This window comes from Pleurodeles waltl, chromosome 8, assembly GCF_031143425.1.
Source record: "Pleurodeles waltl isolate 20211129_DDA chromosome 8, aPleWal1.hap1.20221129, whole genome shotgun sequence".
NCBI classification, from domain to species: Eukaryota; Metazoa; Chordata; class Amphibia; order Caudata; family Salamandridae; genus Pleurodeles; species Pleurodeles waltl.
The window spans coordinates 712,553,095-712,578,833 of NC_090447.1; positions in this window are offsets into that span (position 1 = coordinate 712,553,095).

Sequence of the window (25,739 nt, forward strand, 5' to 3'; positions counted from 1 at the left end):
TTCTCTTGATCTCTCTCTTCCCCTCTCTTCTGCCTTTCTGTCTTGGCCAAGGTCACAAAACTCAAATCACCAGAGGTTAAGTTCTGACACTCTCATCCTGTATATATGCCACACACAACACCTACCACTGTTCATATAACAAACCTTCTACCTGAAAAAATACACTTTCTCTTTAAATTAACAAAGCTGTTGAAATGATGTTCTGCAGAAGTAAGGCTTCTTTCCCTGTGTCAGCTAGATGTGCGCGTCCTTTGAAATGTGATTAGCTATCTGCATTTGCCCTCACAGCTCCGCAAAGGCAGGAAAAGGTTTACATTTGAAAATCACAAGTTCACATTAAAGAGTATTTCTGTGAAGCATCCTCTCCAGCTGTACCTTATGAGTTTCACCTCATGGGGTCTTCAATGATTACTTCTTCAATCTTAAAACCTTGAGAGGTGTAAAGGGCTGGCAAATGAACACGCCACACTTCAATGAGAGCAGAGCTCTTAACTATTTAAAAGTTTACCCTAACAAGACAGTGTGGGGTAGGCGATTAGTCTGTATATGTAGTTCTAGTGTCTTAAGAATCTACATCAAACAAGTTATTTGAGAGACAGCTCTGCTGTGGAATCGTATGTGTCTGAGCAACCTGAAGTCATTTCTTAGTCTTCATAGTGGTGATTCAGTAAGGATTGTGGGGGTCATTCTGACCTCGGCGGTAAAAGGCCCTTACCGCCGGTCAGAAGTCCGCGATTCTACCGCCGCGGCCGCGGTAAACCGCCACGGTCATTCTGACCACCAACTGTGAATCCGCCAAAAACCCGACATCCAAGGAAGGCCGCCTCATCAGCGGGCCGCGGAAAACTGGAGATGACCAAACCTCCACCGCCACGCCAACACAAACACGCCCATGCCATTCTGACCCACGAATCCACGCGGCGGTCTTTCAACCGCGGTATTCCATTGGCGGTACACACCGCCGCGCTCAAAATACACACACCATTACAAAACACAGCCACATTGGACAATTTGAAATACACACACCTGACACACATACCAACAACACTCCCACACATCCAATCAACTATAAAACACACACCCACATCACCCACAAACCCCCACTAGTTGGAAATCGGAGAGAAGGCGAGAGAGAGATAGAGAGAGCGAGCACAGCAATAGAAAACCCCAACACACACAGGAACCCAACCTTATCAACCACACCACATACACGCACACATCACCACGCACATCACCCCAAACACCACCCCACACCTCATCCACACCGCCCCATGGCACCCCAAAGACACCCCAGGTTCTCGGACCAAGAACTCAGGGTCACGGTGGAGGAAATTATAAGGGTTGAGCCCCAGCTCTTCGGCACACAGGTGCAGCACACCACTATAGCAAGGAAGGCTGAGCTATGGCAAAGGATCGTAGACAGGGTCAACGCTGTGGGACAGCATCCCAGAAATCGGGAAGATATCAGAAAGCGATTGAACGACCTACGGGGGAAGGTGCGCTCGATGGTGTCGCGACACAACATCGCTGTGCAGAAGACTGGCGGCGGACCCCCAGCCACTCCACCCCAATTCACAGCATGGGAGCAAGAGGTAGTAAACATCATGCATCCTGATGGCCTCGCTGGAGTACACGGAGGATTGGACTCTGGTAAGTCGAATCTCAACTACTTCACCCCCCCCCAACCACCAGCATGCCAAACCCCCCCCCACCCCCAATCTCAACCCCCCAGCACACAACCTCCCTGCCAATGTCTCACCAGCACAACCCACCCTAAACCACACCAACCCCTGAATGCCAACACAAACCATAGACAGCCACCACCAAAGCATGACCATTGCACATACCCATACCCCCCCCCCCAACCACCCTCACAACACCTCCCACAAGGGAATGCCAGCACTGGGGGACAAGGGCACTCAAAATGCACGCCATGGCACACACAAAAGCAATAACCATGCTCCTTTACCCCTGCAGGGCCCGAACGCCAACACACCGCCACGGAGGGTCCAGATTTGTCCATCCCACCCCCAGAACAGGCCCCCAGCGAGGACAGCAGCTCTGTCGACCTAGAACCTGATGACCAGCCCGGACCATCGGGGACCTCTGGACAGTCGGTTACCCTCAGTCAGCCACAGGCCACAGCAGACCCAACCCCCTCTGGGAACACCAGCACAGTTCCCACCCAGCGGGCCCATGCCTCTGTCTCTAGGACGCGTCAATCAGCGGTGTGTCCGCCACTACAGGGCACCCAGGCTGACCCAACACCCCAACAACAACAGGGACCTGGGGGCAGTGGTAGTGGGCACACCGTCCAGGGGACAGAGGCCCGGGGAAACAGGGCAACTGGGAGGGCTGCTGTGCGACAGGGGGGGGAGGACAGGCCCAGGGAACCCACTCTCCAAGAGGCCCTCACCACCATCATGGGAGCATACCATCACTCCCAGGAGACGATGGCGACGGTACTGGCCAGGTTCACCGAGATCCAGGCACAACAGGAGGAACGCTACATGGGGTTCAGCAATGAACTCAGGACCATCGCTACCGCTATGGGGACCATAGTCCAGGCCCTCAACCGGATAGAAAACACATTGCGGGACCATGTGGCACCACAAAGATCCCCTGTGACTAGCCAGGAACAGCCTACCACCTCCGCCGGCGCTAGTGGTCAGGAGGCCCCCACAGAACGACAGGCCACCAGAACCCCACCTCCTGCTGAAGATCAACCACCCCGCAAGAGGAACCTAGATCACAAAGGAAGACAGAGTAGGATGCCAAGACCCCGCCAGCATAAGACACCCCCTGATGTCATCCCACTGTCCCACAGTGTCACCCTGTCCAACCTTGAACTGCCCCTGCTCCATCCTTCCACAGGCATATGGAATAAGCACCTGTGAAAATGAGAACTGGGCTCTGCCATGGACATCACTCCACCCTCACCCATCACCGTTTAATATCATGTACCAATATCTAGCACTAAAAATAAATCACTCATTGCACTGAAATCATCCAGGAGTCAGCCTGTATTATTTACAAATGTATAACACATTACTGAGCTAAAATGTTCTGTTATTCTTGTGATGACAACATACCGATGTCAATAAGCCTTAGTCCATGGGCTAACCAAGCAGAAGTCACGCAGTGGGTCATACAGCACTGAAAAGGGAAGGGAAAATCAAACATCAGTTTAAAAGAACTGGGGGGAAATACACAAAGTAAAGATGCAGGGGGCTTTCAGTAAATGTTAAATGGCGTGGGTGAATCTTACCTGTGTGCTACTGAAAATACTGTTGGATAACTCTGTCCCTGTTGTTTGGGTCGTCCTCTTCGTCTTCCTCCTCTTCACTCTCCGCAGGCTCCACAGCTGCTTCAACACCACCATCTGGACCATCCTCCTGCAGGAAAGGCACCTGACGTCGCAATGCCAGATTGTGAAGCATACAGCAGGCCACGATGATCTGGCACACCTTCTTTGGTGAGTACATCAGGGATCCCCCTGTCATATGCAGGCACCTAAACCTGGCCTTCAGGAGGCCAAAGGTTCTTTCTATGATCCTCCTAGTTCGCCCATGGGCCTCATTGTACCGTTCCTCTGCCCTGGTCCTGGGATTCCTCACTGGGGTCAATAGCCAAGGCAGGTTGGGGTAACCAGAGTCACCTATTAGCCACACACGTTGTCTCTGTAGCTGTTCCATCACATAAGGGATGCTGCTATTACGCATCACATACGCGTCATGCACTGACCCAGGGAACATGGCATTCACATGGGAGATGTACTGGTCAGCCAAACAGACCACCTGGACGTTCATAGAATGGTAACTTTTCCTGTTTCTCTACACCTGCTCATCGTCTTTTGGGGGTACTAAGGCCACATGGGTCCCATCAATGGCACCAATGATGTTGGGGATATGTCCAAGGGCATAGAAATCACCCTTCACAGTGGCCAAATCAACCTCCTCAGGGAATACAATGTAACTCTGCATGTGTTTCGTCAGGGCAGACAACACTCTAGACAAAACTTTAGAAAACATAGGCTGAGACATTCCAGATGACATGGCCACTGTTGTCTGGAATGAGCCACTTGCCAAAAAATGGAGGACTGACAGAACCTGCACTAGAGGGGGAATTCCTGTGGGTTGACGGATGGGGGACATCAGGGCTGGCTCCAGCTGGGCACACAGTTCATGGATAGTGGCACGGTCAAGTCGGTATCGTAGTATGATGTGGCGTTCTTCCATTGTCGACAGGTCCACCAGCGGTCGGTACACGCGAGGATTCATCCTTCTCCTCGCAAGTCCCAGCGGACGGTGCCTAGGAAGGACAACATGGAGCACAGAGTCAAGCAAATCACTGGTACGTTCACCACAGCTTGCATAGCACACGGTTATCTATGTATTGAAAGGCGTGTATGTGTGGCAATGCAAGGCCTAGGCCTGTGTGACGCAGTACAAATTATGCCATGTGGGCCCTTGAAATGGCGGCTGCCTGACCTGTGAAGTGGGACAATGGGATGTGAGGTCAATGCGCTGGCGGGGCACACCGTGGCGGTAGGCGGTCGAAGACCGCTATACGAAGCCGCATTGGTTAACATTGAAGCCTATGGGTTTCAGGAGCCAATGACGAGGTGCGCCGGCGGTCGCGGTACGCACCGCCGCGGTACGCACCGCCGCGGGCGTGACCGCCATTTTCTATCTGCTTAATCACTCGAGACCTGATCATCCACAGGAGAGGACCTATACTGCAAGTGCTGCTGTGACCTCGGTCTGGAAGTGACAATGGCTGCTGCGACTGGGGAAAGGGCCCCTGCCTTCAGTTCCGAAGAGTTGGAGAAGCTCGTGGATGGGGTCTTCCCCCAGTATGCGTTACTCTACGGTCCTCCAGACCAACAGGTAAGTACACCGGGTGCACATGGAATGGGCGATGCCTGTGTGGAGTGGGGTGGGGGGCGAATGAGGAGTGCAACGCACGACAGATGAGAGCATGTGCCATATGGCAAGGTTGGGGAGGGGGGGCCAATCACATCTAATATGCAGTACATTGATGAATGTTTCCTTCCCACCCTGTACATGTCAAATAGGTCAGCGCCCATCAGAAAGTGGACATTTGGCGTGCCATCGCCAAGGAAGTCCGGGCCCTGGGGGTCCACGTCAGACGGGCACCCACTGCCGCAAGAGGTGGGAGGACATCCGCTGCGGGACCAGGAAGACCGCCGAGTCACTGCTGGGGATGGCCTCCCAACCTAGGAGGGGTGCCAGTCGTACCCTGACCCCCCTAATGTCCCGGATCCTGGCGGTGGCCTACCCTGATTTGGATGGGCGCTTGAGGACATCACAGCAGACACAAGGGGGTGAGTATCAGCACATTCTGCTATCTTTCTGCGCAGTGGAGGCGTCTGGGTGGGGGAGGAGGGTTGTGGGTGACATTAGGCCAGGGCGCTTTCTGTAGTGTAGTCCTCTCCTTTAGGCATGGCCCTGTGCTCCCGGACCCCACCTCTGTAGGGTGACAAGTACAGCTATCGATGGTCCAGCATCACACATGTGCGCGTTTGTCATCTCTAGACCTGTTGTCCTAGTCAGAAGTACTGAGTAGTGTACCCCGAATGCGCGGCTTAGTGCATGAGGCTCCTGTGTCTGTCCTCTCCGCCAACGGTGTTGACATTGCATGCACTCAACCTGGTCTTCGTTTTTCTCCCCCCACCCTTCTTCTTCATCTTCTTGTGCATGTGTGCATTAGAATCATCAGGCGGAGGAGATTTGGCATCGGAGCACGAGGGAGCTGCAAGTCACAAGGCCCCGGTGGGCCCAGGAACAGACACCGAGGGCACCAGTGATCCGGAGGGCGAGGGGAGCACCACAACGGGGACCGGTGGTGAGACCAGCGACACCGACACGTGCTCGGATGGGAGCTCCCTAGCGGTGGCGGCAACATCCGGGCCCCCCGCCTCTACAGGTACAGCCGCCACCCAGCGCACCAGCCCCGCCCTCCCAGCAGCCCCTCAGCCTACGCTCCGTGCCCGCTCGCCCAGGAAGGCGGGCGTCTCCTTCGCCCCAGGCACCTCAGCCCCTGCCCCTGTCACCCCTGCTGCCCTCAGTGCGGAGGTCATTGACCTCCTGAGGACGCTCATTGTTGGGCAGACTATCCTTTTGAATGCCATCCAGGGGGTAGAAAGGGAGGTTCATCGGAGCAATGCCTACCTGGAGGGCATTCATTCGGGTCAGGCTGCCCATCAACGATCGTTCAATGCTCTGGCCTCTGCACTGACGGCAGCCATTGTCCCTGTTTCCAGCCTCCCTCTTCTGACTGCCTCCACCCTGTCTCTGTCTCCTGTTCCTCAGCCTATCCCATCCACACCATCAGACCAGCCTGCACACACCTCAACACCCAAGGGCAGCTCATCCAGACACAAGCACCACAGAACCCACAAGCATTCACCCAAGCAACACCCAGATGCAGACATTCCAACAGTCACTACCACCTCTGTGTCCCCCTCCTCCTCGTCTCCCTCCTCCCTCCCTGTGACGTCTACACTCACACCTGCATGCACAACACCATCAGCCAGTGCTTCCATCACCAGCATACCCTCCAGTCCAGTCCGCACACGTGCAGTCACCACCCCCACTGCCATTTACACGTCCCCTGTGTCCTCTCCCACTGTGTCTGTCACCCCCTCTTCCAAACCACACAAACGCAGGCAGCCACCCACCCAACAGCCATCCACCTCACCACAGCCTACAGCACCAGCACCTGCACCCAAAGACAGCACACCTGACTCTCCTACAACCACATCCTCTTCCTCCACTCCCATCACCACTTCTCCTACCCTTTACCTTGGTCCTAAAAAAGTTTTCCTCGCTAATCTTAACCTCTTTCCCTCCGATGACCCACCCCCTCCATCTGCAAAGAGTCCCAAGAGCACCTCAGCCACCACCAGCCCAGCTTCGAGTGTCACTGTGGTGCATGGGTTCTGGAGTCCACCCTTTGCCAGCAGTGACACTTCGATCAGCAGCAAGGACACATCCAGCCCCCCCCCAGGCAAGAGGACCAGGAAAGTGAAGGGCCGCCGTGAGAGGACTGACACGGCTGCCCCCAAGGAGCAAAGTTCGCCCACTTCACCAGCCACAACATCTAGGGGAGGCAAGGGCCCGAGAGCCCCATCTAAGGAGCGAAAGGGCAGCAGGGCGGAGAAGTCAGCCAGCAGGAGCGCGGAGCAGGTGGGCCCCACAAGCCCCATCCCGGGTGTTAGGGAGGACACCAAAGGGCCCAGGACTCCGTCACCGAAGGGTCCAGCAACATCACGGTCGGAGGGCGACTGAGCAGGGAGTCCAGGCCAGGTCATGGCTCCCTTGACTTACTGGATGAGCACCGCGGAAGAGGGCCCCGCCGTGCAGAAGAGCACCGCTGAACAGGGCCCCGCCGTCTCAAGCACCGCTCCGCTGGGCAACGCCGTCTCAAGCACCGCTCCGCTGGGCCCTTCCTGTCAAGCACCGCTCCGCTGGGCCCTTCCTGTCAAGCACCGCTCCGCTGGGCACCGCCGTCTCAAGCACCACTCCGCTTGGCCCCGCCGTCTCAAGCACCGCTCCGCTGGGCACCGCCGTCTCAAGCACCGCTCCGCCGGGCCCTTCCTGTCAAGCACCGCTCCGCTGGGCCCTTCCTGTCAAGCACCGCTCCGCTGGGCACCGCCGTCTCAAGCACCACTCCGCTGGGCCCCGCCGTCTCAAGCATCGCTCCGCTGGGCAACGCCGTCTCAAGCACCGCTCCGCTGGGCCCTTCCTGTCAAGCACCGCTCCGCTGGGCACCGCCGTCTCAAGCACCACTCCGCTGGGCCCCGCCGTCTCAAGCACCGCTCCGCTGGGCACCGCCGTCTCAAGCACCGCTCCGCTGGGCACCACCGTCTCAAGCACCGCTCCGCTGGGCACCGCCGTCTCAAGCACCGCTCCACTGGGCCCTTCCTGTCAAGCACCACTCCGCTGGGCCCCGCCGTCTCAAGCACCGCTCCGCTGGGCCCTTCCTGTCAAGCACCGCTCCGCTGGACACCGCCGTCTCAAGCACCGCTCCGCTGGGCCCTTCCTGTCAAGCACTGTTAACGGTTCACTGTGCCCACCATGCCTCCTCCTTGACCTGTGGAGACTGTAATCCACCTGATGGACTGTGGCTTTGCACTCCCCAGGATGGCACAGTGGGCAAGCCACCCACTGTAGAGACTTGAGAGACTGTGGCTTTGCACTCCCCAGGATGGCACAGTGGGCAAGCCACCCACTGTAGAGACTTGAGAGACTGTGGCTTTGCACTCCCCAGGATGGCACAGTGGGCAAGCCACCCACTGTAGAGACTTGAGAGATTGTGGCTTTGCACTCCCCAGGATGGCACAGTGGGCAAACCACCCACTGTAGAGACTTGAGAGACTGTGGCTTTGCACTCCCCAGGATGGCACAGTAGGCATGGTGGCCCCTTCGTGGATCTGGCGTCGTGGACTCATGTGGCTGTGGTGCCCCCCCTTCCCTTCCCCCTGAGGTGCCTGTAGTTTTGTCATCAGATGCCCCTGCAGTGTTCTCTCCAAAGGACTCAGGTCTCCTGTGTGGGCTTTGCCCTTGTGTTGTTACACTTTGGCCCACGGACACTTCGATTTTCTTTTGATGTGCAGGACTCATTGCCTCGGTTATCCATTGCACTGTATATATAATTATTTTGGTATTGTTTTTTGCCTAGTTGACCAATACTTTTCAAAGCCTTTATTGAACATAAATATTTTGGTAATTTTAATGATGTCTTTGCATTTTTCCGGGGGGTTTGGGTGGTATCACTGTGACTTGTTGCTCTGCATTGGTGTGTACATAGTTTGGGGGGGTGGGGGTCGCATATGTGTGTGCGCGTAACCTTTCCTCCTTCCCCCTCCCGTGTGTCGTAGGTGCAGTACTCACCGTTGTCGTCTGCGCCGGCGTTCGTACTCGTGGTAGATGAGCAGGTAGACGAGAGCAGGTAGGATGTTTAATTCGGGTTCCATGCTGTCCTCCTTCCTCGTGGAGTGCGTAGAGGTGAGCGTTTTCCCGTTCGTGGTCTGTTTCCGCCGTGTTTTTATCGGCGGTGCTCCCGCCGCGGAAAAGGTGGCGGATTGGTGAGTTATGATAGTGTGGGCGGTACATTGTCTGCCGCCTGTCTGTTGGCGGTGACCGCCGCGCTGTTTGTCTGTACCGCCGTGGCGGTCGGAGTGTTAAGTTGGCGGGCTGTGTTGGCGGTTCCCGCCAGGGTCAGAATTCCATTTTTTGGACCGCCAGCCTGTTGGCGGGTTGGCCGCCGCTTTATCACCGACCGCCAGGGTTAGAATCACCCCCTGTGTGTTTAAAAAAATACGACGCCACATAATGTAGAAGCCTACATTAATATGGGGAGCACTCTGCAGGCACATATGGGAGTCGATGTAACCTGCATAATCTTTGCAGTCTGATACAGTGCCTAATCACATGACACTTTTATGTACTTGCAGATTAAGTGATTTGCCCAGAATTACATGATTTTGAGCTGAGGCCCGAGCATGAGCCTGGTCCTCTTGTTAGAAAGTGTGGCGGCCACTAGGTCACATCTCATCCCAGTTAGTTTGAACATTTCTACATAAATGGACTTTCAATCGGAAAGAACAAGACAAAAACACAGTTACAAAAACAAGCTTTGAAAAAGCTAATAGGTTGCGCCTAATAAGAGTTACTGGCTTTGTCAATGTTTTGTTTAACTTGATGTGCAACATGGCTGAAAGTAAAGATAAAAAGCTCTTAGAGTCATAGGGTGCAGGCCGCTTTGTGGTTTGTGGTCAGAGCTTGGCTGTGTAGCTGCAGTGGAGTTCTGCATACATAATGCTTCCATGTTCTTTTTGAAGGGGACCCTTTCTGCCAGGAGATGACCTTTGACTGCCAGGAGTTGCAGCTGGCTGGCAGAAGAAGACAGAGAATGGGCCCTTACTACATAGTTCAACTGCTCGCTCATGATGGTTTCAGCCCCTCACTGCACAGTACTGTTGCGAGTCCAAGTGTACTTCATACATAGGCATTTGACTCCACAGGCCAACTGCATGATGTTCTAGGTCTTTCTTCAAGGGTTCTGAGATTCGCATTAAATCCATGTAAGAAAGCCTCAGCGCAGAAATTCAAAATAGCAATTTTACGGATGGACCCAGCTGAGATCCGTAGAGAGTTTTCACAAGGCTGTAGGAGTGTATCTAAAATAACTACAGCCTACCGTCGTAAAATACAGAGGTATCCTCATCCACTTGATTTCTATGTCCCAAGTGACAGAGATCCTCCTAACCAATTGTACAGAGCCTGTGGCACATAGCGCAGAGAAGATCCACATACCTTTTAAAGAAAATGGTAAGGCTCTGTCACATGTGTTTTTCAGTAATAAACATCATGAAGTATTCAAACAATTGATTATTAGCTAGTACTCATATGCCCATTGTTAGGGGATATATAATACAGTGTCTAGAGACCTAGTTAAAAATCGGAACAAAATTATATTGGACTACACGTACTTGGTATTTAGTTTGAATAACGTATTCTTTCTGTGCTTAAGCACTTCAGTGACATGACTAGGCAAAATAATGTGACGTTTTAACAAGAACGTGGTGTTCATCTTTCCATAGAGCTTAGACATATTTTTTCTATTTAGAACGCTTACAAGTGGGTGCTTTATTCAGTAATCTGAAATGTGAGTAACAGAAGTGTTGTGTGTCATGGATGTGTGTCAGTACAACATGCTTAACTCTATCTTGCCTCTGCATGAAGTGGGTAGTGGGTGCTTTTATAGTACTTGATTGGATCAGGATTGCAATGTCTTGAGTGCCATTGCTATCAAATGGCTGGGTCGTTTGCAATCACAAGCATGCTTTTTCCAATGTGCAAACACCTAATTGGGATATGATACCAAGTTACCAAGTCACAATTTAGGTTTGCAATTCAGTGTTTGGAAGGGGAGAGTTTAGAGTATCCCTTCCGAAAACCGAATTGGTATGGTATCTATTATTGTTTTGCAATTGAATTCCAGTCACTAAGCAGTAATACTTTACCACCAAATATAAACTGGTAGTAAATAACCCATTCAGAAATGGCAAGGGGTCCCCATGGGACCCTTTCCCCTTTGAGAATGTTAAACAAAATATTTTTAAAGAGCAGGCAGTGGTCCCACAGATGTGGGAATGTACGTTCTTTTTGGCATGGTTACCCCCGTTTTCTGCCTGATGTCAGTATGTTTGAATGTGTTCGCTGGGATCCTGTTAACCAGGACCCCAGCGATTATGCTTTCTCTCCTCTACATTTTGTCACTGCATACTGGTAACCCAGTAGTTCACCCAAAATGGGCATACTGTTGCCACTTTATAAGTCCCTAATATATGGGACCTGGGTAGCCAGGGCATTGGGGCCCCAGGGGATCCCTATGGGATGCAGCATTTCTTTTGCCACCCAACGGGAGCTCATGCAAAGGCTTCTGCAGGACTGCAATTTCAGCCTGCAGGAAAAGGTGCATGCACCCTTTCACTGCCATTTACACTGCACCAGGTCACCTATTAGTCACGCCTATTGCAGGCCTTCCAGTCCTGAAGGCAGGGTGCAGCGTACCTGTGTGTGAGGGCACCCCTACACTAGCAGAGGTGCCCCTGACCTCCAGGACCATTTTCCCAGACTTCGTGAGTGTGTGGACGCCATGTTACATGTGTACTGGACATAGGTCACTTACCTATGTCCAGCTACATAATGGTAACACCGAACATAGGCATGTTTGGTATCAAACATGTTGGAATCATACACCAAAGTTTTTGCAAGCATTGGTTGTATGATTCCATGCACTCTGGGGGCTACTTAGAGGACCCCCAGTATTGCCATTGCAGCCTTCTGAGGTTTTCCAGGCAGCCCCACCTACTGCCACCTCTCAGAACGGTTTCTGCCCTACTGTTGCTTGAGCAGCTCAAGCCCAGGAAGGCAGAACAAAGGATTTCCTTTTGAATAGTGGTGTTACACCCTCTCACTTTGGAAATAGGTGTTACAGGTTTGGGAGGGGTAGCCTTCCCAAGTGTCTGGAAATGCTTTGAAGGGCACAGATGGTGCCCTCCTTACATGATCCAGTCTACTCCAGTTCAGGGACCCCCCGTCCCTGCTCTGGTGCAAAACTGGACAATGGAAAGGGGAGTGACCACTCCCTTGTCCATCGCCACTCCAGGGGTGGTGCTCAGAGCTCCTACAGAGTGTCCCTTGGTTTTGCCATCTTGGATTCCAAGGTGGCAGGGCACTTTGGGAGCATCTGGGTAGCCAGAGCCAGCAGGTGAGGTCAGAGCCCTCCCCTGATAGGTGCTTACTTGTGTAGCTGACCAATCCCCCTTTCAGGGCTATTTATGGTCTCTCTCTTGGGTGGTTCTTCAGATTCGGATTGCAAGACTCCAGCAGGAACCCTCTGCATCCTTTACTTCACATTCTTACCGAAGAAACTGCATCTGGACCCTTCAGGAACTCTACAACTGCAACAAAGAAGCAAAGACGACTTCTTCAATATTGTATCTTCAGCTCCTGCCAGAAGTGCAACTGTTTCCAAGTTGTGCATCCTCAGAGGACAGCCTGTCTTCAGCCTGCACCAGAGGAATGAAGGAATCTCCCTTGGAGTGAAGGAGTCACTCCCCTGCTTCAGCAGGCATCCCTCTGCAGCGAAGACCGGTGGCTCAGGTCCCCTCTCCTGACAAAGTGCGTGGATCCAGCATCACGGTTAGTTTACTGAAGTGGTCCCGATGGTCCTGATGTCCAACTGTCCAACTTTGGTGGAGGTAAGAGCTTGCCTTCCCACGCAAGACAGTACCCCCGTGCACTGTATTTTTTGCAGTTGCCAAGACTTGTTGCCATCCTTCCACAAACCTTTTCATGCACCGTGTAGCTACAGCCCCCAGCACTCCTTTCTGTGAGGCACAGCTTCCTGCGTGGTTCTCCGGTGGCGTGGGATCCCTTTGTGTAGTGCTGCATGGGCCTCCTTTTGCACTTTCTTTGTCCCCATGCTGTGGGACTCCTGTGCACGTTACCTGGTCTTCTGATGGCTCACTGATTTGCTGAGAGCCTCCTCTGACTCCCCTTCCTGGGTAGAGTCCACCACGTCCCTCCTGGTCCTGGGCAGCGCCGTTTTCCACTAACAGTGAGCTTTGCGTGTGCCAAGGCTTGTTGGCAGAATGTAGTGACACAAACCAGACTGCAATCATCCATCCGGCATAGGACATCTTCTGCACCAACCAGGGACCCACATTGGTCTTCTTGGGTGCAGTACTGACTGTTGTTCTTCACCGGTGGTTCTTCTTTTGGACCTTCATCCAGGTTAGTAGGTGCTCCTGTTTTCTCTGGACTCTTCAGTGCTTCTTGGACTTGGTCCCCTTCTTCCACAGGTCTTCATGTCCAGGAATCCATCATAGTCTCTTCTAGGTCTTGCAGTATCTTCTTTCTTGTGTTCTTGTGTTTTCTAGAAAAGTTACTGTGATTTACTCCTGCTTTCCTGGGCTTTGGGGTGGTTTCTATTACTTACCTTTGGTGTTTTCTAATACTCTCTGTGCCTCTCTACACACTACACTTGCCTATGTGGAAAACCGACTTTCGCATTCCACTTTCTTAGTATATGGTTTGTGTTCCCCTTAGGCCCATTTCTAACTATTGTGATTTTCACTATTTGCACTGTTTTCTAACTGTTTGTACAGCTATTTCTGTATACTAGTGTATACAATTTGTGTATGAATTACCTCCTAAGGAAGTATAGTCTCTGTGGTATTTTTGGCATTTGTGTCACCAAAATAAAGTACCTTAATTTTTTGTAACACTGAGTATTTTCTTTCATGTGCATGAGTACTGTGTGACTACATTGGTATTGCATGAGCTTTGCATGTCTCCTAGTTAGGCCTTGGCTCCTCACCCACAATACCCCTAGAGAGCCTGACTTCTAGACACTGTCTACATTTCACTAATAAGAGATAACTGGACCTGGTATAAGGTGTAAGTACCTTAGGTATCCGCTACAAACCAGGCCAGTCTCCTACAACAGACCACTGCCTACTCTAAAAAAATTAAATTAAACCTTTCATTTTCTTTTTTGAAACATATACTCTTTTTATTTAAGGAAAACATCTGCATTTAAAAAAAGAAAAAAGGTTGCTTTATTCAAAAGCAATCACAGACATGGTGATCTGCTGACCAAGTCAGGCACTGTCCCGCTGCTGGCTATCAGTCCTAATGGGTCTCAAATTGCGACCTACCTCCTTAATATTCTTGAGGTAGGTCAATTTGTGACCCACTGGGCATTCCAAAATTGAAAAATAAACCTTTCCTAAATTTAGATAGTGATTACCAAATAGTGATTCAGAAATAATGCTATTTGGAAATCCCTATTCTAAAGGTGCCCTAAGTAATTAGCCAAGAATCACAGGATACTGAGCTGACGCCGGGACTCAAATCTGGTTCCCTAATTCCAAAGTCAGCAGCTCTGCCAGTTAGGCAAATCTCCCCTACAAAATGCACTTTAACCGTTTCTTGCGAGGTTTACAAAGTTGTCAGGGTTGGTGAATACCACTAGAAGTCCTTATAGTCCCTTGTGAAGTCAAATTTAGGTTACCATTTTAATGGTCTGACAGTAACATAACCTTATCCCACAAATCTATCACATTCATACACTTCTGAAGCATGTTGAAAGCAAACTAATGGTACATGAATGGTCAATTGTCTTTCGCTGCTGCATAATGTAACTAGAAATGTTTAGTCCCTTTATCAAGGGATTTGAAATGCCTCAGGTGCTATGTCAGGTTCTTAAGGAGCCAAAAGATACCTTAAATGGCCCTGGGGAATCGTCTAGAGTGCTTAAAAGTATTACTGGAAAACTGTATAAAGTGTATGAACGTGTGTTGCCCTTTAAAATAAACGGGAAAAATGAAAACACACGAGTGACAAAGTGGAGGGCGACAGTTAACACAACTTGCCATAAACCTTTTATGGGATGCAGTGCCTATCACTGAAAGTTTGCTTTCACACTAGAATTTAGGACAGCTGCATTGGGTACTAAGACAGAACAGGCAGATCCTTATCTAAATTAAATAACTCGAGTTGTGGAAGACAACAGAAGCCATGACCAGCTAAAGCAAAGTTCAAAATCTTCCTTTTGCCCCCGCAGGCTGCGGATCTCGCGGAGTTGTGCTAAGCAGAATACCGTGGAGTGGGTCAAAAACTCACACTCTAAGTGGTATTCTGCCAGTGGACAGATTTGCTCAATGCGCCTGTTTGCTATATGTTTTTCACATTGCGGAGCGTGATTTGCATTCTCGTGCTAAAAGCAGCGCTCAAAACGGCACCATTCGGTTTGCATGTGCGCAACCATTTTGTTTTCTTCTGTTTCTCTGTTCATGGTGCTGCACCTAACTTAATAACCCCCTAATATTTTTAATACTATCCTTATCTAACTCAACCACCCCTCATTTTCCTTTATTGTATCAGTGTGTGTCTTTGTGTTTGTGTATTTTACATTTTTGTGTGTTTTTTGTGGCTTTTGATACTTTTTTGTTTTTGTGCTTTTCCCCTTACATTATTTTGTCTTTCTTCCATCTATTCCTTCTCATATTTTTTTCACCCAGCACCATGGGCAGAGCAGCGCGGCAGAATGAGTGACGGCGCTGGTGCAGCTGCTAGCTGCACACCTATAGGTCATTGGCACTGCCAAGGGGTGCAACCCGACCCATTTGTACCGGGGCTGAGGTGGCAGCACTTCTGCTCTTTATGCAGCAACAACTCCTCCCCATGCTGGCAGCAGGCCGCAGGCCTTGGAACTGTTACGCCCTTCGAGAGCATGAATGTCTGTGGGGGAGGATGCGCTGGTGTGTGCGACGGCACATTGAGGTCCAGTGCACCCAGCAGCAGTTGATGCACCATTGGGTGGACATACTCAACTGCAAGTAGAACCTGCTCGACCTGCTGCATCGATATGTCGGGGGTTAGTGAGTAAATATTTTTTTGTTGTGTGTGTTCCACAGTGCTATTTTTTCCAAATAGCAGTTCTGACTCTCAGAGGTAAGTTATGTTTAAGTTTAAATCAATATTATGTGATCCAGTTTGAGCTAGCCAGGTGCTCAGTCAGCTCTACCTAATTGCACTCGTAGGTGCTCGTTTAGGCTGATTATTCAAGAAGCCATTCAGACTGAGACTTCTCTATCCTGTAACTAATAATAAGATAGTGGGAATAGTAAGTAAGTATATCTACGCTGATAAACCACGCAACCAACTAATATCAATCACCCCCAGGCCTGCTGCAATCCCTAACGCTGCCAGTGCAAGTATTCTCTCTCCCATTCATGACATATTCCCCAAGACCTTTGACAGTTTACTGTGCAAATATGACAATACTGCACTTTTCATCTTGCAGGAATATTGCCCACCAAATCAAGAACCGATAGCCAAGCCTGCAAGCACTTCCCTCACCAGGGCCAGGTCACCTCCACTAGAGGAACATCACCACTCACCTCAGGTCTCACTGACCAACATTGGCATTGATCTACTTCTTCCCACTCAACCATACCTGCCAAATCAATCTCTGGCAGCTAATCATGTAAATACCAGGCAACTAGACAGGATAGTTCAACCACTCACTGGGGTACGACTTGTCTCATGGAATGTGGCAGGTTTGAAATCTATTCTCCCTCTTCCATCCTTCACCTCTTTTATTGATGAACATGACATATGTATTCTTCAAGAGACATGGTCAACCAATCCACTTTTTCGAACAGGCTATTCAAACTTCTGCATCCCTGCGGTTCCCAGTACTAGAGGCAGGCCATCAGGGGGCTTGACTATTTGGATCAGAACATCACTTAACTGTCATATATTACATCTACCCATCGATTCTCCCGACCTGTTAGGTCTTCGTCTATCATTCGTGCCTGACACTGTTGTGAACATTTTCAATATCTACACCCGAGGGGTCGGGGGGGTCAAGTCTCCAAAACCCTTTGTGTCCTGGCAGCCCTTTTGCAAAACTGTCCCCGCCATCATAAAAACATTGTGGCAGGTGACCTCAATGTCACGTTCAAACCTCTAGACTGGGATGATCTCAGGTCCACAGACGAGGAGGATCGAGCTTGGTCTATCCCTGCCCTGTCCATTCCACCCATTAAAAGATGGACGCAGGTTGCAGTCCAAGTTAAGTCACTGACCATGGAATTCGGGCTCAGGGCGTCAAATGGCCGAACCAAATCAGATGCCAAAGGCCATCACACATTCAACAAAACCAACCACACCAGCAGAATCGACTACTGTCTATTTGACATAAGATTATGGCCCCTAGTCATCGATATGACGATCGATAAAAGAACTGAAAGTGATCATAATCCTCTCTCTGTTCACACGTTAGCCTTGGGCAACCTCTCGCCCACGATTAACTCCTCAGTAGCAGCACCAGAGGGTATTAGCCTGGTTAACGACAAACTACACTTAAAGTGGGACAAGGTTGCGGCTCGGCCAGCACTCATCAACGCAGCCAATGACACCCTAAATTCTACATTAATGAACCTAGAGGTGGGTCCCGCAATCCCCTATAAGGAAATAACCTTAATCCACACCTCATGCTTCAGGGATATCGCAGCCCACTTCTCAGTATCCACAGCCCATGATGGCAAGGGACCCATAGGTAGGCACCGCTGGTTCAATAAAATGTCAGTCCCTAAATAAGCGCTTAATCCAAGCTATTAAATCTAAGGATGCCGCCGCCATCCGCCTAGCTAGAAAGTCCTACAAGTCAGCCATACGCAAAGCCAAGCGTGACCAAGACGATAAGTGGTGGACAGCACTTAGTGACGCTGTGGCGAGAGGAACTGTAGTCTGTTCTGGTCCCTGGCAGCGCGAGGCCCAGAAAGCAGTGGATTGGACATTACAACCAACATCGCCCCGAAAGACTGGGTAGATCATTTTAGCAGGCTGTACTCCCATGACCATGATAGCTCCACTCCTGTCTGCATGGACCCCTGCCTAAACACTTCTTTAGCAACCCAACTGAAGTACCCCAGCTGTTCTCTCAAAGTGACATAACTTATTCCCTAGGCACCATAAAACGGGCAGGGCCCCTGGCTCGGATGGTGTCCCAGCAGACCTGTTCTCAACCGACATAGCATCATCCTGGTCAAGATACCTCACCATCATAGCGAACGCAATAGCATCTGGGACGCCTATCCCTGAGTCCTGAAAAGGGGCTATTGTTATCCCAATCTTTAAAAAGGGCGACAGATCACTCCCCTGCAACTACAGACCAATTAGTCTAATTGACTGTGTGCAAAAAGTCTTCTGCCACTGCCTCTTGGGAAAGATCGAAGACTGGATGACTGAACATGATATCCTTAGTCCCCTCCAAGCCGGTTTCCGGAAGAAAATATCTACCACTGATCAAGCCCTCAGGTTCCTATTTTTATACTGGAAAACAGTGCTCATTGGTAAAGGGAGCCTTTACGTTGCTTTTGTGGATCTAAAGTCTGCTTTTGACCTAGTACCTCGCAACAAACTATGGGACACTCTCTCCCGAATGGGAATCCCGGAGCATATCCTAGCAATATTGATACGGCTCCACGAGGACAACTACGCACGAGTTAGGTAGGACAACAAGGGGCAACTAACTGATAGAATCCATGTATCAAGGGGTGTGCGGCAAGGGTGAGTACTTGCCCCAACCCTCTTCTCTCTGTATATCAATGAAATCGTCCCTTCCCTGCTTAGAGTGGAGGCAGACGCACCATCACTTGGCACACAAAAAATCCCTGTCTTGCTCTTTGCAGATGATACTCTCCTGATATCCAAGACCTATAGTGGACTAAGGAAACTCCTCACGTGCTTTGAGAAATTCTGCTCAATACGGGGACTTGAAATCAATGCCTCTAAAACAAAACTAATGACCCTTAATCCCCATAGATCCTTTAGAGGGAAGTTTACACTAGAGGGCATCACACTTGAGAAGGTGGGCATTTTCAGCTACCTGGGTATAACATTGACTGACAACATGTCTTGGAAATCACACATATGAAAGCAAGCCTTAAAACTAAAGCAAACAACAGGGGCATTATCAAAAAACGTCCACTTCTCATACACAAAACCAATTTGCCCAGCAATACAGATAATGTAGCCCAGGCTGTGACCTCGGCACTTTACGGGGCTGAACTATGGGGTTATGCCAAAATACAAGACAAAACCATCGCTGAGAACAACTTCCTGAGAAACCTTGTGTCCCTTCCACCAAGCACTCCACTGTTCCCCCTTTTTAAGGATCTTGGCATAAAACGCATCGTCATAAAGCCCGCCTACGCCCTCTGCTGTATTGGCGGCGTCTCTGGACTACCCCAGGGCTTGAAACCTTTACTGAAGCCCTGCAGGTTATATTAAAAGCTGATCATCTTCACAGAATCCCCTGGCTATGATACATCAAGGGGTCACTTTACTCACTCAGGCTCAGTGAATGCTGGAATTCACCAACCACCTCCGTCTTTCCCTCGAAAAGTGAACTAAAGAAACTATATTGGCAAATGGCAGATCACGAAGATATAGGGGCCGCACTTCACACTACATTATCTTGTGATTTTGTTAACCTAAAAGAGACATGCAAGTATGAGGCTTTTTGGGACATAATCACAGTCCCAATGGAAAGGAAACTGTATTTTCAGCTCTGCATTGGAACGCTACCATTAAGACTTTTCACCAGCCTCTGGTCACACAAAGAATCAACCGCCTGTCCAGCCTGCAAAGCCCCTGTCGAGAATCTCCCTCATGTCCTTTTTGCCTGCCCTGCGTACACCGCCTCACGTAGGAAATGGCTGGCCTCGGCATGCAGACTGCTGGGAGTCCGCAGCTCTGAAATCGCCCTGCGAATCCTCATATCAGACACTAGGCCAACGCTAGTGATCGCCGTTGCCAAGTTCCTCGGAGCTAGCTGGTTTGTCAGAAGGAAATTCTTATCTGTTTAATGATTCCAACAAGACTGTCCCATCGCACCGTGTGAGTGTATTTTATCTTTATTCCATTTTTTTTATCATTATATGCATCGTAATATTTATTACCTTGTGTATTTATTTGTATTTATTGCTGCAATGCGCTTTTATGGCTCTTGTAGCCAAAATAAAGTTTCTTTGACTTGGCTAGTAAGTAAGTAGTAGAAAGTAATATCAGTGAGTTAGAGTTCTCTTCTCAGTGCCTTTCTTTATGTAACTTATTGGGTCCCAATCACAATCTCCCAGTGGTGCGTAGTATACATCTATGCATTGTGGAAAAAAAGGGAGACTGAGTTTGCCCATGAAAGGTGATCAAGAAGCAAATATCATTTGTTGCAATATAAATGCAATAGTAGTGGTACTTAGTTGCAAATGTAGTTTAGATTTAGGAAATTTGAAGTAGGTCTTAGGTGTTGGAAATTATTAGGTCAACTCGAGTCAATAACTGTAGCACTGATCTATGTTTTTATCTTCTTTATTTCTTACCTCAGGGGAAGAAGAGGGAAAGATCTGAGGTGGGTCTGGGAAACAAGGGTGCCAATGCCACACACAATGCAGCAGCTGGCAGATTTGCTGGCCTCTGTAAGTCTTCCAGTTATAATATTATTATTTCCCTAACTTTCACCTCTCCCCATTTAGAATATTTTTCTTTTTTTACTATGGCTGTCTACCTTTTGTTTTTACTTCTCCTCTGTTTATCTAAGCTTTGTTAAATTCTTGTCATCCCTGCATCTTTCTAGTTTTCATGTTTCTGTAACTGAATTCCTCCTGTCTGAACTACTATGTAGCTTTCTTCTTAGCAAGCTTAGCTTTCCCTTCCCCCCTTATATATCTTGTGGACTCGTACTATAAGACTAGGAGGGCAGAATTTTAGGAAAGGTACTCTATTGAGAAGATTGCATGCCCAAGTCAGCTTTTCAGCGCATATTTGTTGAGAAGGTTTTTTTTCCTTGCTCATGCTGAAACAGTAAAATGAGAGAGTGGTCATGGTCATGGTGCCCCGTGTTGTGTGTGGGTATTATTAATTTAAACAGTAGTATACCATACCAGCACTTTCAATGACAATGCAGCAGGGCTGGAAAATAGTATGAGGACAGTCCATTGCATTTGCCAACCACAAAATCACCACAGGTCCTTGATTGACCAATTTTTCCACCCCTTCATTGCACTTCAGTGAATTAGCTCTGCCCCCCATTACGAAAAATTTGCTGTTGACTTGACTTGACAACCTGCCTTTTCTAACATAGTTAACCAACAAAATTCCTAAAGTGAATAACAGACGAAGATAGAGCTGTAGTGATTTACTGGGATTGTATTTTGTTGAATTAGTTCCTAAAAAATAACAAGAGGAGACATTTAAAGTGTGTATTATTTTTTCCAGCCACACTTATCACCAGTGGAGGGGCCAGTGTGCCGGATGCAAAGCAGTCGGAGGGGGAGAACTGGCAGCAGCAGGGACAGGCGTTGGGAAGCCATATTACTTGCTTACTGATAATTACTAGCATACTCTCTGCAAGGAAGTTGCTTGTGAACCCCCTGTTTTAGCAGCTGCTGGGAGGTTGAGTTCTTATCTGTAACTCAGCAGTCAAAAGCTCAGAATGAACACTACAAATGATGGATTGATGGAAAAGGGAACAAAGGATGGCCTGTTAAATTAAAGGATAGATGAAATGGTATATGAGTGAAAGTATGTGTGGGTGAGTGAAAGGACTTATAGGTGGGTGATCGGAGATGCATGGATGTGTGAAAGGATGGATGAAAGACTATATGGGTGAAAGGATGCCTGGGTGGATGAAGGGCAGATGGGTGAAAGGATGCTAGGGAGGGTTAAAGGCTGGGTGGAAGGTAACAATGCATGGGTAAATGGATGGATTGGTGAAAGGATGGTTGAAAGAGTGCATAGGGTGAATAGGTGAGTGTATGGATGGATGGGTGGATATATGGATGGATGTATTGGAATGGGGAAAGACTGGATGAGAGAGAATATAAAGCTTAAATTGTGGGTATCAAAGGGTGAATAGCACAATGAGAAGATGAATGGATTATAAAATGATTATTGCTTGGATCAAGTAATAACGGAGCGTTTCTGGGGAGGATGTGTTCACCTACTTCTCTTGGTTTGCTTGGTTATCAAAGCTTTGGTTCAAACTGGGGGCTATTTCTGTCTACTCCCTTAACTCACTGTATTTGTTAAGCAAGACAGATATGTATCCTTCTACCCATTACCATTCATTACCTAGTCACCCATGCTACTATGATGTAACTGCAGCGTGGTTGAATTCGGCAGTACAATAGTGTTGTCTGTGCAATATATGTCTGCTTCAGTTAATGCAGCATTTACAAAGTTGTCAATGCATTGCAAACTTCAAACAAGGTGTATTTCCCTTCCTTCCCAGTGCCCACTCTGTCATCTCCTAGTACTTTAGTCCTTTCCTCATTCCTAAGTTCTGTCCCAGCCACCTAAAAAAACTGAAAAATAATTTTTGGCATGCACCACATTTTTATGTTCAAGTGATGTATATTACATGGTTTGCATAATAGATTCACGCCAGTTCAAATTTTACACTATCAACATTCGTCAACTACAGTGAGGCATGTGTAGGTAAGAAAATGGCCTTGTGACTCATTATCAGACATATCAAATTCCAATGACCCTAGGGAACCAGCAATGAACTGCTACTGTGCCACTCTACTTTTTAAACGATTGTTTGCACAAAGCACTGCTTAAAATTTGTCATTTTCTTTTTTCTTTCCTGCTTTAACTACTCCTAGTGGACATACTCCTACACACCATAAGATAGTGGCAAACCTGCAGTGGCAAGAGCTGGAGGCCATCCTCATGAATTACCAGCGGCTGGTGGTTCTGCAGGAGGAGGACTAGGAGAGGCAGCTGCCATCATGCCAGTGGGTCCGAGCTCCTTCATCCAGTCACCAGTGCCTCCAACCTCCCATCGGCAACAACACTGTTGTGAGGTTATTCTTGCAGCATTTTATGGGCATGTTATTTTAGCCATAGGCGTGCAGCTTGTGCCTTTTACCCTAGAAAACAATTCATTTTACTATTTTAGCAGAAGCTTTGTTCTGTGGTGAAGTTTCCATTCCTTTATCTGTTGTTTGCTCTGCTTAGAAATTGTTTTCATTTTTTAGCATGACATTTTCACTCTTTGCTCAAGGCTGTACACAATGATGTTGTTGGTACAAAGTAGAACACCATATTCCCTGTCAGTCCATGGAAACATACATGTTTTTACAAAAGGGCAGTTTTCTTAGAACTCCAGATGTTTTAGTATAACACACATCTCTGCCCCATACACGTTAGAGGGAAATTCCAGCCAGAAGTTGCCACTGCTGTTCGCTTCATTACAGCTGTCTGCTGAGACTATCTTTCTGCCTACATGGGTAAAGACTCTCAGTAGACTAGCAGCCCTCTATGCTACTACCATATTCAGGTGTTAGGGATGGTGTCTTCCCAGGGGTCCTGAAGAACCGATTAGGGCTAACACTGCTGTGCTCTAGTATAGAACTTTCGAGTTGTAGGCAGGAATTTTAAAACCTAGCATTGTGACACAGTGGTGGGACTTTTCTTATGTTTCCCTTTTTTTGTCACCGCTCTACTATTATTATGTTTCATTATACTTATCATTGCATTACATGACATTTTATCTAGAATGCAGTTGATTCAATAAAATTAATTGAACCAATTCCTGTTTCTGTTTGTCTTTGCATGTGTGAGACAAATGTAACTGAAAGAAAAGGTCAAGATCTCTTCCGCCATGATTGCCTTGAGAAATCAGAATGTCATGCACACAGCTGCCACAAATCACCTCAACTCTTGGGTACTGGTGAGGAACTACTAGCTGGCCGGAAGGGTTAGGCCGACATTTGCCACACAATGTGGAATTGGACTCAGTTCACCCACAATTCGGTGGTGCTTCTTCCCAAATCTAGCAGTCTCATTATTATAATGAGAGCCAACATGACAACACTGTCTGCATCACTGCCAACTGGCAGCAACCCATTCACGTCTAACCACTGCTGCCCCCTTACACTCAGACTGCATAGTTCAGTGCTGCGTCATACAACACCTCAAGCCCCTGGACCACTGAGTGCCGCAGAATGAGGCAACCTTGAATGATTACCAGATTTGCATGGATAATGTCCTTTTTCAACCCTTCAAAAAAAATTTGTTTCTGTGGGAGGGACACTTGTTGTGAGTGTGGAGAGGGTGGGAAAGGGAGACGGGACCAAGTTTTTCCACTTTGGACTTTTTTTGTGGATTTTTATTAGACTTTAGGTGGGTACAGGGCAATTTGTTTAGGGAGAGGGTTGGACCTATTGTGGGTGGAAAGGGTGGGTTTTATAATTGCAAAGAATAAAAGGAGAATAATTAATTTTTACTTTATTTAGCCTCAAATCTTTATTTTGGTGTTTTAGATTGCACTGCTGTCTTTAAGCGTAGCCTGGTTTATAAATCTTTTTAAAAGTGTACGTCATTTAGTTGAACCCTTGCTGTGAGAAGTGGGCTTAGAGTCAGGCGTGGAATGGACCAGGTTAAGCATTTATGCGACACAACACAAGGCCTGAATGATGATGTTGATGAATGATGCATGGGTGGGAAAATGGGGCCGGTGTGGGCTATTGTTCAGGTAATAGAAGAACATGCAGTGAGTTGGTGTGGTTGTCATCACATCTGCAAGTGTGTGATTCCTTTATGGTATGAAATTAAGCCACACCTCAATAAATCACGCAGCCTCAGGGAAGAGGGTTAGGGATTTGATGAATGGATAGGAAAGGGGATTTGGAGAAAGGTGTGACAAAGGCAATCACTACTCAAAACAACAACAATATTCATCGGGGCACTGAGCAGCTCACCATCATGAATCTGCTGTGGAAGGAAATGAAGGAATGAGTATGACACAGTTCAGTTAAATGTATTTTAAACAGTCCTTCAGCCCAAGAGAGACCTAAGATAGTATATATCTCTAAATGCTCTGTCTTCTAGGTTTGAAAAATGCAAAGTATGAAGGAGTGAAGTTAAACCACCCAGTTCTAAAAATTATGAATTTTAAAAGAAAAATGATACTATATTGCCAAAGTGGGCAGTACATCTGTATTTTTCTCAGAATGTCCATCACTCTTGGAGTTGGCTAAACCTGTCCAGTATGTAAACAGAAGTGTTGAGCTTTCACCAAGTTTTATTCGTGCAGGAGAGGAGAAGGCCTGCGTATTGAAAACCAGAAACTGTATTGTAGAGTCAAGAAGAAGGACAGAAGGAAGGTAAGCTTCATGAGGAGTCGGGACTGTACCAAGAAGACTCAGAGGGAGAGAAAGAACATAAGAAGAGTTTCACATTTGAGCCAGCAATCCAGCAAACACACTGTAGAAAGCTGGCTCTGTATATACTACATCAAAATGAGATATAGGGGGTCATTTTGACCCCGGCGGGTGGCGGTCGCCGCCCGCCTGGAGGGAACCGCCATATGGCCGCTCCGCGGTCGAAAGACCGCGGAGGCCATTCTGGCTTTCCCGCGTGGCTGGCAGGCGACCGCCAGAAGGCCGCCCGCCAGCCCAGCGGGAAACCCCTCCCCACGAGGAAGCCGGCTCCGAATGGAGCCAGCGGAGTGGGCATGTGCGACGGGTGCAGTTTGCACCCGTCGCGTATTTCAGTGTCTGCTAGGCAGACACTGAAATACACAGTAGGGCCCTCTTACGGGGGCCCTGCCGTGCCCATGCC